Source organism: Coloeus monedula (assembly GCF_965178545.1).
Source record: "Coloeus monedula genome assembly, chromosome: W".
Taxonomy (NCBI): domain Eukaryota; kingdom Metazoa; phylum Chordata; class Aves; order Passeriformes; family Corvidae; genus Coloeus; species Coloeus monedula.
Genome location: NC_138821.1, coordinates 26,249,984 through 26,264,908, shown reverse-complemented (window position 1 = coordinate 26,264,908; position 14,925 = coordinate 26,249,984). Strand labels below are relative to the sequence as shown.

General features: G+C 42.6%; 1 protein-coding gene across 5 annotated transcripts in view; it reads right to left on the bottom strand.

The window, feature by feature from the left end:
* The window catches only part of LOC309584611 (mothers against decapentaplegic homolog 2-like), a 104,713-nt gene extending 91,426 nt beyond the window's left edge, over nucleotides 1-13,287 (bottom strand). For all 5 annotated transcript variants that reach the window (XM_082300726.1, XM_082300729.1, XM_082300727.1 and 2 more), the window contains exon 1: nucleotides 13,235-13,287. The gene's annotated coding sequence lies outside the window, so the exon portion shown is untranslated. The remainder of the gene's footprint in view (nucleotides 1-13,234) is intronic.
* Between the last annotated feature and the right edge of the window lie 1,638 nt (nucleotides 13,288-14,925).

The following is a 14,925-nucleotide window of genomic DNA, read 5'->3' as shown; positions in this document are numbered from 1 at the left end:
TTGTCACACCTTTGCAGTTTCACTGAGAACTGTCAACAGACACTAGATTATATTCTACAAGTAACTTTAAATCATAACTTTTCAACTTCCACAAAACAGAACATTCAGTAGGCATGACATTTCAGTTTCAACTAAATTATACCTCCATAAACCAGCTTCTGAGAGCACCTCAAAACACAGGTGAAGCAAGAAATGTAGTTTTCTTGGATCTGGGAGACAGAGGTTCCAATTAACAGGGACTCAAGATTAACACTGGGAACTTTATGCAAGCCATTCAAAATAATCTATCCTAAATAAGAGAATCATAGAAATTTTCAAATTAAACACTGACTAGGACACTCAGGGTACAGTTTCATAGGGAGACAAGCCAACCCAACAGCTTCCTGCCACAGGAAGCACAGCCCTCCCTTTCTTCCCTGTGGCACCACTACCACCTCTGCATCTGTGCTAATACCTTTCCACAAAGACTCAGCTAGATAACCAAGTAAAAACTGGTCCATTTAGGGGTGGTTTTTGTTGGGTTTTTTTTTTGCTGAGTTTGTTTTCTTTCAGGTTAACAAGTTGCAGCAGCTCACACAGAGTACTGTAAGTACTCCAGCTGATGTCAGGGGAGTTACAGAAGTATGTATGGAGGACTCCAGTCCCAGCCTTCAGCAGCCATTTTAGCACTGACTGCTTTGCTGGAAATGCAAATCTGGGCATGGACTATTAACTTAGATAATTTATTTTGGTGGCAAAGCCAAATAGGTAGTCTTACACTCCCTTTTTCACATGTTCTGAACTGTTACTGAGTAACTCCAGAGATGAAACAGGAGGCTTGCATGGCCTCTACTGTTTTAACAAACTCTCACACTAGGTTTCTGAAACAGGGAATAGCAGTAACTCTGAATGTTATAAAAAGACTTCAATATTTGACCAAGGCCAACATTAGATGCTTCAGAGGCATATGCAAGAAATTGAAAAAGACCAAATCAAAGAAGATAACCTCTTTTGCTTTAAGGATCCCATTTTAAATACTAGCAATTGATGGTATAATACTTGAACATTAAATTCAGTGTTGAAAGGTGTGGGCAACCAAGTACCACTATCACTGCTTATCCACACACCAATTCTTCTCCCCATCTATGGAGTTCACTGAGATATAATATATGTATTTCTGTTTAGCTTCAAATTTGACACCTTTCATTGCCCCAGAATACTCCTTTGATTGTCAGCCTTATAAAACACACACTTCAGTACGGTCTCATTTACCACCAAGGTAAATTGCCTATTCTTCCAGGCCCTCTAAACATTCTCAATGCTTTTATCCAATTTTTCAGCTTTACAATACTCCTTGTGATGAGGTGTCCAATTTTGCAGTATTCTCTCCCTTAAGACTGATCTATGTATCATTTTCTGTATTCCTTGGTGTTCTTTTTTTTTAAACCAAGATTTGCCTTTCTGCTTTAAATGCACATTTGAGTAATTTAAGTCTTGCAGCAGGAAAGAATTTAGAAGCCACATACATTTCAGTTTTTCTGTATATTTGAACTCTCACACTATTTTGACATACTCAGAGGGGAAAAAAATATAAATCATTATTTTCCCACTTCCAAAAGACTAAGCTCAGACCTAACTAATTGGAAATTTCCAGATACTATACTTTGTTTTAACCATTTCCCTTACAGACATGTGCTCATCCAGCTTCTCTAGAAGCTGTCAGCGTTTGATCTGCTACCCCAGTGAAAAGTAGCTTTAAAAAAAATATAAACCACAAAGGGATACACTTAAAGAGCCCTTTATTATAATGACTATTACAGCTTAGCATCTGTTTAAAAAAAAAGACACAACAAAAAAACCCCACAACATACACCACAGCTGCAGACTAAGTCTGGGAGGTTTAAACTAGCTTCTTCCTTCTAGCTATTGTTTTGCCATGTCAGGGATTTGCCAGGAGTATCAATAAGAATTTCATTAAGTTATTCCAGTAGTGGCCCTGTATCTTTCAAAGGGTAAGCAGAGAAAATATGACACAAGTAGGACAGAACTTCATTCCTCTTAATACTTCAGCCATTGTGATGGCTACTCACAGGAGAGCAGCACTCTGCTCCAAGCCTAGAAGAGACAGTGCAAAGTGCAAGGCATGGTTAGGTTGAATTATGAGCAATTTAGATAAATGCAAATTATGCAAGGAAAAAGTAGCAATAAAGAAATTAATAAGAAATACCCTATTCTGCCAGGAGTGGTACATACAGCCTAGCGCTCCATCTCCAAAGGTGGGAAAAGGACATGCTACTCAAGGAAAGCACAAGAACCTGGCTCTTTTCTGAGCCTGTTCTCATAATTCTTCAGCATCTCAAACTGTTACAGCAGTAAATAAAGGCTACATGCCTACCCATTCCCTTTAGCAGCCATTTATGGACCTCCTGCCCAAAAATTAATCTAACCACTTTTTGAACTTGCCTCTACAACCTCATGGCAGACTGCACCAGAATTTAACTGCTCACTGTTTAAAGAACTACTTTTAGCTATTTTCTTTATCATCTTCTTAGTTTCAAAAAGTGTCTCTTGTTCTATTGCTGCAAAATGTGGAATATGTAAAATTTTCTTAAGAAGGAATGTTCTTTGATCTTTATATACTTTCAAGCCTAACCAACAAGAAGGGAGATTTAATCCATGAAACAGAGAGCAGCTAACAAGCTCTAAGTGATGTCTGGGTGTTAGAAAGACAAACTACTTCTTGGTAGAATTGCCTTGTTAAGGTTTAGGGCTCGACATGTTTCAATGATCTCAGACCTAGGGGGAGGTTAACAAAGCTTGGGAAGAAGGATGTACCACTGATAGTGGACACAAAGAATGCAGAATTTATGGGCCACAAGGACATTTGGCAGACCTCCCAAGATAAGGGAAAAACTAATAAAGCCAACTCAGCAACTCCTGAATCAGCTCCGGCTGGGTAAAAGGTAATTCCAGCACAGGGAGATCACAACTACAGACTCATGAACCACTGACCCAAGAAACCCACTGACTCAAAAGAAGAGAAAGACTGAGCATGAAGAATAATTAGCATTAGAAGCAAGGGAATCATTATCCAATAGAAGACAGAATATTAATTAATAAGAGAACTATGTAACTTGTAGCCAATGAACACTAATTCCTTTGTTTGCTAAAATGTTTAAATAATAAAATATAAAAATAAAAAATAATATAAAATATAAAAAGTAAAAAGTTTTAATAGTTGGTGTGCTTGATTTTTGGAATACCACTGAGCACCCAGGCTTGTGCAACTCTGAAATAAATAATCAATGCCTCCCCTGAGTAATTATTGGCTTGTTGCACATCAGGTAACAAATCTGATTTTTGTGGACAACACTACCACTGCAAGCTTTGCTGAAAAACTGTATTCATCTTGCCTGCAAGCTTCATGATTCTGTACATTTGAATCACATCCCTCCCTCAAATGGAGGGCTATCATCAGCCTTTTGTCACAAGGAAAGTATCTGAACACAGCCCATACAGTTTGGGATGCTCCTCTGGAGAGATGCCAAGCCTGAAAGCTTTACTACTTCAATTAAATTACAAATGCTCAAAGACATTGGCTAAGGACTGACCTAAAGACCACAGAAAAATTGTATCAGTCTATGGTTATCTTCTCATTTATCTTTTGGGTCATATTATCCTAAAGCTCTCAACATTATAATTTAAATAAAAAGTACAAAGAAATCTACACCTCATGAGGAATTTGGCCATAGAAGGCAAAGTGCATATCTGATGCTAAATACCTAGCAGCAGCTCAAATAAAAATGAGGAGCCCTACACCTGTGTTGGGTTCTAAATATCTACCCAGTCTCAGACACCATGTTTATGGTAATAGGTTTACGAGTCACTGTTGCAGCTCATTTTTGACCAGCAAATTCCATTTCAATTAATTAACTGTAACTTTTGCCTTCAAATTGATACAGTAATATAGGTTTTGATCTTTGTTCCTAAAGAATCATCCTTTTATACACTGGCACTGTTGATACTAGCCTCTTGCTAAAAACATTCCTCTAGTTTTTTTGCCTTGTACACTTTCTTCATTAAAAAAAAATATATAAAATGCTTTTTCCCCAAACACACCCTGAAGACAATCTTTGCCAACAATGCAAGAAACATTTCCACGTTGCTAAGCTGGCTGCAAATTACATACATGCTAAATATGTAATATCCCCTCTTCCTTGCAATATGGTTTTTGTGATTTCCTTGTAGTCTACAACCAACCATCTCAAAAAAATGAGTACTCATTTACAGGATTTTTAAGGATTTTAAGTGTGCTTCACAATCACTTATTCTTTTCACTGACTCTTCCTTCGCTCACTCTCTTCTACTGAGGCCCAACACCACAGCCCAAATCTGTTTTTTAATTCCCATGTACTATTTTCAATTTCCACTACAACACACCAATATACAGGGACTCTAAGTAACTGCAGAGAGCTTTTTAAGATTCCTTTCTGAGCTCAACTATAGGTGAACTATTAGCATCAAGGCAGCAGTGCAATACATAGCAGAAAACTTCCACTATTTTATCCCTTTCCATGTTCTCTGGATTAGGTCTTAAAACTGCAGCTTTGAATACTCAAGGTGCACTCACTGTTGCCCAGAGAGGTACAAGAGTTTCTTTAGATTGACGGAACACAGGGAACACATGCTGTTATTCCCAACAGATTAATACTGGAAAAGCTATAAACTGCCTAACTCTGGTGAGATTTATTTCATCTCTGCCTCCATAGTATCTCTGCTTCCTGATGCACACGTTTCTATAGTTGGTTAACAGTGTCATAGTTGGCAGCTTCTAAAGTCACAACTTGAGTCATGTCTGCTATTTATTCCATTCTACTGTGGTTCTCTGGAACAAGTATTAAATATTGAGCCCATTATCCCAGCAATAACTAAGCATAAAATACAAAGTAAACCTTAAAGACAGCATGCTATCAGACTAACATCTTCAAGAGAAATTTTTCTTTCCTGAGTGTCTGGAACATACTATAAACACACTGGTGCTACCAAAAGTAACAAGTGCTTTCTGGCTAATTTATTCTCAAACCTTATGCAACATATTTCATATCAGTCTACTTATTCATCTTAAATTTGAAAACAAAGAAATCTGATCTCTCCTAGTTTTACTAGAAGTATTGTCTTAGAGGAATTTCATTTGCAAGAGCCGTTCTGGAATAAAGAGGACAGAAGTTAAGCACCTAAGGAAAGAAGATCAAGGAAAATAATTAATGGTATTTGAGAGAGAGTCTACAAGCTCATTTCCTCATAATTTTAGTCCCATTTTTGAGATTTTTTAAGGCAATTTTTTTTTATTATTCCTGGAATTTGGACACGATTCTTTATCAATTTCACCAGCTGCACAATGTTTCAGATCTTTCAGAAGACAGGGGTATATCCATCCTTTCCCTTCACATGTGCCCCTGTGATATTACTGGTTTCACAATAGTGACATTAATTGAAGCATGGTCTATTTAAGGCAGCATCAAGACTAGGTTAAACAATAGTGGGAGTTGAAGTTTTAAAAGGCATAGCTTATGTAGTACTTGCATGTCTCCTATATTAAGTCAAAGTCATTAAGACTTAGAAAAACAATAAAACAAGTATTTCATCTTGCATTGAATACAAGAAAAAACAAAACTAATTTATTGTCTGCTTCTTGATCCTTCAGGCTGTTATTCCATCCAAGGAGACAGTTTATTCTCTGTGGAATCTGAGAAAGTTCTCCTCCATGTTAATGATCTCAACTTGCAGGAAACCTGAATTTTGCATGAACTTCAAACTAAAATCAAAGCCAGTTTTTTCCCTTTCAGATAGAACACACTCTAGTTACATTACTCAGTGTAACAGACACAAGAAGACATTTCACTTCTATTGCAGCCACAATCCTTCCAAAAACTGCCTTTTGCAATTCCATAAGGGCTAATTCTTTCTCTACAAACGAATATTAGACACCTGGTTTTGTCATACTGGAGAAGCTCAAACCTACTTGTCACATAAATACTTTTCTGAAAAATAACCACACAAGAAAATGAGATGGCGCTCACCTTCTCTCCTTATATTTCAGTCATAGTAGGACAGCTTCAAGTATTTCCTTACTGGTTTTTGGGTGTTAGGGTTTTAGGGTTTTTTTGCTTTGGAGGAAGGGGAATACAGCCCTACTGAGCAATACCCTCAAATCCACCTCCCAGTTCAGCTTTTTCAGCCAATTAGCCCAGCAGTGGGGAGTGGCTCTGAAGAGCTCCCTCCCAAGGGGCTCCATCTGGCCAACTGTCTTGGGGTGACCTTATGATGTGTATCCCATATTGCTGCCTATGCCCAGAAATTAATTTTTGTGCCTTTTTATGCCTCTAAACTGAGCCTGAGAGAGGGAAGGAAAAAAACTGAGCAAAACTTTCTCAAAGCAGTTTGCAGCTCGTTCAAGGTTACAAAAAGATAGCAGGTTTTTTTTCCCCAGCTGGGGCAGGGGAGCGAGGAAGCACCCGGCTTGCTGCTTTCCAGTCAGTTTTTGGCCAGTTGTTTTCAGTTTCTTATTCTCCGGAGAGAGACTGAGAGTTGGACTTTGTATTTCCTTCTCTGGAATTCCGGATTTTCTCCCTTTTTTACTGGACTGCTTGATTGCTGTAACATCAGAGCACATCAGGAGGACTTTCCACCGGGCACAGAGGGCCTGGCCCTGGCCCAAGCCCCAGCTCCGAGGAGACCAAAGGGAGGACTCTAACACTTTCCCAGGTTTTTTCCTCTACAGCGAAACATTCTACCATCTAACATTATTTTCCTTCCCATGTGTTTGTTAAATAAATAGTTTTATCTTCTTCACTTTCCTTCGAGGAAAATTTATTTTTTCCCGAACCTGGTGGGGGAGGGGTGGTTGTGCCTTCCCTCAGAGGATATATTTCTAAATTTGGCCAAACTGGAACACCAACTCAGCCCAAAGTTCCAAGGAGTAAAAAGCCAATGTCCTGGTTGAGCTTTGACATGAGCCAATGAGGCAGGCTGCTTGTGATCTGGGGGAACAGGAGCAAGGAAAATTCTTGCTCTGGGTCGGCTTTAGAATGAGAATTTCAAACATGCCTACAGAGACTCAACATGCACAATTTTTAAGTATACTATGCTCTAGTATTGCAATGCATCTTGAAACTCTGCATAACTGTAGTACCTTTATATAGCTCACTGAAAACAGAATTACCCACCTACTTTGAAAGTAGACTTTTTTCCTCTTACTCTTTTCATGAAGTTTGATTATGAATTGTTGGGGTCCCTCCCCTGCCATGGAGCCCTGGGAGAGGGGCCCTGGGGGGGAGGCACGGGGTTTCCCTGCCCCTGCTCAGCCTTGTTCCCCATTGGTTGGTATGTGTTCCCCTGCACGGGCCGGGACGCTCGGTCCCGTGACTGAAACAGTTCCTCGGCAGAGCCCCGGCCATGCGGCTGGAGAAATAAACATCTCTCTGAAACAGCTATCAAGAATCTGTCTGTCCATATATATTTCCTTTCCACGGGACTCCTGGTTTGGTATATGCATGTTGCAGTATCCCCACTGTAACATAATGGTGGAGATTTGTGAGCAGAACGATCCCCGATCCCTAAGCGACTGATTTGTGTGAGTAAACCCTGGAAACTTTGGATTCCTCTTCTTGGTTTTGCTTTGCTATTCCATATCTAAACTACGGAAGAACCGTGGGAAGACTCTTGGCTTTCAGAGCCACATATGGACATTTATCTCAAAATGATTCTTGAACAACGATTTGTAAATTTTAGCTTGATTCAAGCTCAAAAAGAACTGAAACACTTCCTGGCATGGTTGTTAAAAGAACTTTTTCTATGTTTCTTGGGATTTAATTCTTACCAAGGGCTTTTGGAAAACCATTTGGACACAGTTAATATTGGAGTCAAAATATATGCCGATGGAAGAATATTTTCGTGAATATTATTTAATTACCGAGACTGTTGAGCAATGTCAGCTGTGTCTTGGCGAAGGGAAGCCTGGCGCAGGGACCGTGCGACCCAGGCCACGTGCACCGAGCCCTCTGCGAGCAGCAGCGAGGCAATTCCCGCGTGCGGGCGGAGCCAAGCGAGACGCAGTGTCGGCAGCAGAGCGAGGCGCGGTGGGACCCGGCGGTGCCCGCCCGGTCCCGCGCAGCGCGTGGTGGAGCGAGCCCCGTGAACGTCCGACCGAGAGGGGCGGTGCGTGGGCGGCGGCTGGCGGCGGTAGAACGGAGCCGTGCCCAGCCGAAACGCGCGCTGGAGCAGGGCGCGGGGGGGGTCGTCGCTCGGGGGCCCGGCCGAGACGTGGGTACAGCGCCTGGCATCGGCAGCGAAGCTGCGACCAGAGGAGGCGACGCACGGAGAACTGAGCGGCGCGGCCCGGCCCGGCCCGCGCAGCCCCGAACGCGACCCCGGGAAGAGCGCGCAGGCACCAGCAGCCCCGACAATTCCAACACGGGAGCGACCGAAAGAGAGAGCAAAGACGCAGCGAGACAGAAAACAGCAGCCACTCGGAAAAAGGAAAAGATCATAGTACCTAAGATCTTAGGGATAGTAAAATGGTATAATGTTAAGCAAAATTATGGTTTTATAACAAGGTGTGACAACCAGCAAGACATATTCGTGCATAGAACTGCTATTAAAAAGAATAACCCTGAAAAATGCATCCCAAGCTTGGGAGATGGAGAGGTGGTGCAATTCAAAATTATACAAGGTAGAAAAGGGTTACGAGCATCGCAGGTCACTGGGCCTGATGGTGTTCCTGTAAAAGGCAGTATATATGCAAAAAATCGTAGTCATGTTAGACAATATCTCCATTGTAAGCCCCCCCTACAGTCTCCCTTTCCTAATCACATCTTTCCCTTTTACCCTATGTCCTATTACCCCCAGTGTATTCCTAATCCGTTTTTTCATCCATGGTTTCCCTCACAAAACCATACCTTTGCCAATTGTTTCCCCAAAAATCCCTTTCCAATGCCGAGTGGGGGATGAAAAGGGGGAGGGAAGAAATTAAACCCTCTCCTGCCTCAGTTTCCCCACAAAGCATGCTCAGAGAGTCCTGTCTCCCTTCTGTCAGCCCTAAGATGTTCCACAGAATCTGTTTGGACATTTAAAGACTCAGGAGGGTGGCTTGTTTTGTTTTGAAACTGTTCTTGTTATGTTTATCCAGTTGTTTTCATTCTCCTTTTATTAAAATAAAACGGGTGAGGTGTTGGGGTCCCTCCCCTGCCATGTAGCCCTGGGAGAGGGGCCCTGAGGGGACAGACACGGGGTTTCCCTGCCCCTGCTCAGCCTTGTTCCCCATTGGTTGGTTTGTGTTTCCCTGCGCGGGCAGAAGGACCCTTGGTCCGGCGACTGTAACAGTTCCTCGGCAGAGCCCCGGCCATGCGGCTGGAGAAGTAAACATCTCTCTGAAACAGCTATCAAGAATCTGTCTGTCCATATATATTTCCTTTCCACGGGACTCCTGGTTTGATATATGTATGTTGCAGTATCCCCACTGCAACAATTAATCAAATGAGAAAACTCATATTTCTCGTACACAGAACTAAAATAAGCACAATCATCACATTAGGAAAGCTTCAGAAGTTAGATTTTTTTTTTTTCAGTTACTAAGGACTACTGTAAATGACATCCAAATGTAGTAATGAAAAGCTATATTGCTATTAGAAAATTGCACTCTATGTAACACATGCATTCATGGTATAGTAAAATTGCATGCAACTGGACACAAGAAGAGATGTTAATTTTACTAATCTTTGATGAAATTACTAATAGGACTGATGTATTTTAGCAACTCTCCTAGAATTGCAAATGAGGAGAATTACAACTGCGGTCAGCCAATTCACCTGTCTCTGCAAAGCAGCAAACTTCTTCCACTTAGTGTTATGAGCAACCTAACAGTATTGCGCCTTAAAACAGAAGGCCATAATAGCCCCACAAAAGCACCAAAGAAGCACTCCAAACCACAGCAGTTTAAGCCCTTACCTCATTAATTCTAACTAAATTTTTTCATGTGTAACAAAGTGCCAACTTCATTATTTTAGAAAATAAATACTCCTGTGCTAAATTTGACAGGAATATTCACAGAACTGGTTATCAGGTACCTAGGTACCTGTTTCAGTTTTTATGTGTATAGCTTAGCAGCTTCTCCACTTCACTAAACCCCAAACAATTGCATTTAACAATTAGTTAACGAAAGATCCCTTTCAATACGGGCCAAACGTAAACATTTCTCAAACAATCCCCCTTGTTACGCAGAGTTCACTTTGCATAAGCTCGTATTGCTCCAGTGTAATTAAATCTAGCTTGAGCCCCAGACTAAACTGATAGGAGACCCAGGAACTGCTCTCTCTCAGTCTTTTATTGGTCTTACTTGACCACTTATGGCTGTCACCCATCATAATAATAAAGAGTCATATGGAACAAAGCCTTATTGTTTGTAACAGTTTCTCTATTGAAAGTGGAGAAGAATGTTTAGGGAGGTTTTCTGCAGTAGCCAATTTCTTCTAGCCCAGAGTACTGAACACAGGGCTGCCTGTACTCTCTATTCTATTACAAAAAAAACCTAATCCCATCGCATGACCTGCAGCTATTCAGTTTAACAAATCAACAATTACAAATATTTTGGCAAAGTAAGCTTAGGTATTGTTTGCCTCTCAGCCACTTCACAATCAGTTTATGGCTTTATGATAAAAGTCATTAAATCCAATCTGAAAAGCAGAATTTACAGCTCACTTGGCAAGTCAGGCCTATTAATAGATGCTTTCAATTACAGTGCATTTATATGCACAATCATTAAGGCAGCATTGGATACATTTGAAAGCTCAAAAATTTTTGATAATAATCGAAACTTTTGTGCACTGTTCTTTATACAAACAAAACTTAGGCATTCATTTCAGTCTCAAGCAGAGATCAGAGTCGTTATCCAGGAACTACTACAAAGCCAGTTCTCACAGTACTTTTGTGGGAAAGGTAATAGAGGTGGAAACAGGTTTTTTAAAGTTGTGTTTAGTAGCAGAGATTTCTTTGGAGCTCAAATAAACTCAATTATATCAACTGCTGCTCAGCACTTCTGAAAGATCAAGTGGAACAGGAAAACAGAGGACCCAGAAGGGGCTTTCATTTGGAGATTCACTATAATTATTTGATTTTGTTCATGAATCTAGCTTCTGGGTGGAATAAAAGATCAGTTAAGAGACCAATGATTTTAAACTCATTTTTTCAATTGTGATGCTCTTTTTAATCATCACGCAGAACCTCAGGAAAGTTGATGAATTCTTCTCCAAGATTATATTACACACACCCAGCTTCTTCCATAAAGAAAACTGGATCTTCAAACACTCTCATTCCTTTTGGTGACTGTCAGTGTAGTCTGACCCACACAACTGCAGAACAAAAATCAACTACCAGGTTACTCTATTAAACATCCCAATATGCTCTTAAATATGTGCTTAGACTTGTCTTTGAGTTAAGTTTAAGCCACCTTAAATGAGACCCTCCCCTTTCTCTCTTTAAAGGCATTTGTAACTAATGCTATCTTTCATCATGATAGTGCTAAGCAAACGGGGAAGGGACTTCATAAACCTCCTCTTTACTTACATTCTCATTCTCCTCTAATTTACTAGAGTTTGTAAACATTAAAGTTTCAAAGGTATACCTCAGAACAAACGCACAGTCAATCTATTCACACAATGCAAGCTCCAACACTGCAATGAAGCATAGGAAAGAAGAACAATGTTGCTGTTTAGACTAAGGGAAGCCTTTCACTTTAACAAGAGTGGGTTTTGTTGGTTTGGGGTTTTTTTCCAGTTTGGAGAACAGAGCAAAGACTAATCAGTCTCTCACTAGAGAGTCCAGTCTCCACAGAAATAATGTCACAAATCAATCTGAAAGTTCAGGCCTCTAGGCTAAGAGGAGCACTTAAAACAAACCTGCTGTTATGTGTAGTCTCCTAACAAGCTGTTATTATAAACTTCTTTCTACATATGGAATCTGAATGATTTATAACCATGAACTGTGATAACATGAGCCCTACACGGGTTGCAGCATTCACTAGCACTATTTCCAGAAATAGTTTGATGGTAAACCCAGTAAGCAAAACTTTTTCTTAATGCTATCCACTTGCTTGTAAAAGATTTGAAAAGAGCACAACACCCTCGTTGGGGTTTTTTTAGTCAAAAACTGTGACAGACAAACGAAAATACACGGGACTAGGCTGCAGTATGAATTCCAGCTGTTCAATTCAACAGCTCTCAAAGACTATCACAAGAGCTCTTCACTCACCCACCTTTTAGCCATCTTTTATTTCCCCAGAATGAAGATTTAAAAGACTAGTATCACACTTTTTCTCTTCCCCTCCACAAAAAAATTACAAATAGGGACTCCACAAAATTACAAAAAGGAACTCTGCAGTAACACCAACTGCTTGCATTTATCACAACACAACTTCTCCTATGTGCTTATCTAGGTAGATGACATACTCAACAGATGATGTTTGTTTACATCTTACAATGCATGGATAGCCACAGCATTAAAACTAACACCATGAAGAAAACCACTAATTCGCATGCACATGTCTCATGTAGACTATGTATATTTCACATCCATGGCTCTAGAATACACCAAAAGAGCACTGGCTGAAGTGAAGCCTTGTAATCCTAAACACTTCTTTGCAACTTGCTTCTAGCTTTCTCCACCACCCTGGCACGAAGTCTTGCACACCTAACCTCTGTAAGAAAAAAAGTCCGGGCAAGAGAGGGAGGAGAGAAAAGAAAAGCATGTATTCTTTTCCCCCCCCCTCCCCTCACACACACACTGAGGGCACAGGCCAGCCCTTCCCACCCTTCAACACCCAGCGTCGAGGGCTATTCCGGCGTGTGAAAGGCGGAGGGGGTGACAGCGACACACCCCGCCTCGGCCCTGCTTCCCTACGCAGACCCTGGGAGCAGCCAGCAGGAGCCGCCTCCCTCCTCCCGCGGCCCTTTCCTTCCGCCAGGAGAGGCAGCCTCCCGAGCCGCCACCACCACCAGGGCCCACCGCGCCTGTTTGCCGCCCTCAGCGCCGGCAGCGCCCCACCACAACAAAGGGGGAAGGTGTGCGCGGGGAAGACGGCGCGGGGAGGAGCCCCTGTCTCCCACCGGGACCAAGCCGGGCCTAATCAGCCCATACACCGCCGACGGGGCACTCCTTCCCCCAGCGCGGCCGAGCCGCTTATCCAAACCACCCCAAGACCAACCTCCTCCTCAGCAAGCAGCCCAGCCGCCCTGCTCCCTCAGCGTTGCTTTCCCCTGCGCGCCCGCCCTCCCCACACCCATTGGCTCCCGCCCAGACCCGCCCCCAGCAGTGGGCGGGGAGGCGGCGCATTGGTTCGGCCATTCGTCACTTGAGAAACAGTGGGCGAGGATTGGGCAACGCTTGCCAAGGCCCGACCCCAGCCGCCGATTGGCGGATTGAGCCGCCAATCGAGTGCACGCGGCCCGGAAAAAAAAATAAGGAAAGAGAAAAAAAAACCTCGAGGCGAAGAGAGATGGATCCGGCTGGGCGGGGTGGTGCTTATTGATGACTTCTCGTTCCACGCGCCCGCTAGGGGTGGTTGATCAAGAAAGGACAATCGGAGCGGAGGTTTGAGTTACCCGCAGGCGCGCAGCCGCACCGAGGGTGAGCGCGCGCAGCTACTGTAACATTCCGCGCCGGGCGCAGGTGGGACCTGAAAAAAAGTAGTGCGCTGTTTCCCGACAGAAATTACCTCAGGGCTGGCACGGTGACACCACCCCCCGCTCCCCTCATCCGGACCTCCTGCCCTCAAGCGGCCGATAAAGCCGTAACTAAATCGAGGTTTAAATGTTCCTTGGATAAGGGAGGGCAAAATCTCTTCCCTCAGTCCGGGTACGGATGGGAACCACGGTGACCCCTCAGGGACACAATACTGCATAGTCCCCGCAGCTATGGTGAGGACAACATGGCCTGCTCCCCAGCCCTCACGAGGCCTCTTTTCCCGGATCGCATCCTGAATCTTTTGGTCGGCAGCAGCCGAATGTGAGCCAGCATATGCCCAGGTGGCCAAGAAAGCTAAGGGCATCTTGACTTATATCAGCAATAGTGTGGCCACCAAGACGAGAGCAGTGATCGTGCCCCTGTACTGGTGAGGCTGCACCTCAAGTCCTGTGTTCAGTTTTGGGCCCTTCACTCCAAGAAAGACATTAAAGTGCTGGAGCGTGTCCAGAGAAGGGCAATGGAGCTTGGGGAAGGGGCTGAAAAAGTCCTATGAGGAACGGCTGAGGGAGATGGGGGTGTTTAATCTGGAGAAGAGGAGGCTGAGGGGACACCTCGCTCTCTATAACTACCTGAAAGGAGGTTGTAGCCAGGTAGGGGTTGGTCTTTACTCCCATGTAACAAGTGACAGTGTCACTGAAATCGTTGGGATAAATGAGACTCCCTAACACTGTCTTTTTGATGTTAGCAAGTAAGATATTACTTTATTCTTGACCAAGAGGTGTGTGTGGGGCTGCCAACGTTCTGGCTTCCACACAGATGCCTATACAAAACTTTTTCACTTATTTATGCATTTTCAGCAAACAAAGAAATTAATATTCATTGGTTCTAAGTTACATAATTCTTTTCATAATTAGTATTCTATCCTCTATTGGTTATTGATTTCTCCCTCTTCATGCTAATCTGGTCCACGTTCTTTAGTCCTTTTGCTATCTTTTTCTCAGGCGGGGAGTCTCCAATTTTCCAGGCCTTAATCTCCTCTGTATCTTCTGGTGTTTTACCAGTGGGCAGAATTGGCACCAAAGATGCAGACACAAACTTAAGGAACAAGTGGAATTTACTATAATGCAAAACTGCAAAGAATTACAAAAGGATAAGCTAAGCAATGCACCTAATCATTACTATAAAACATTGCCTATAGTGATTAAGAAAGAT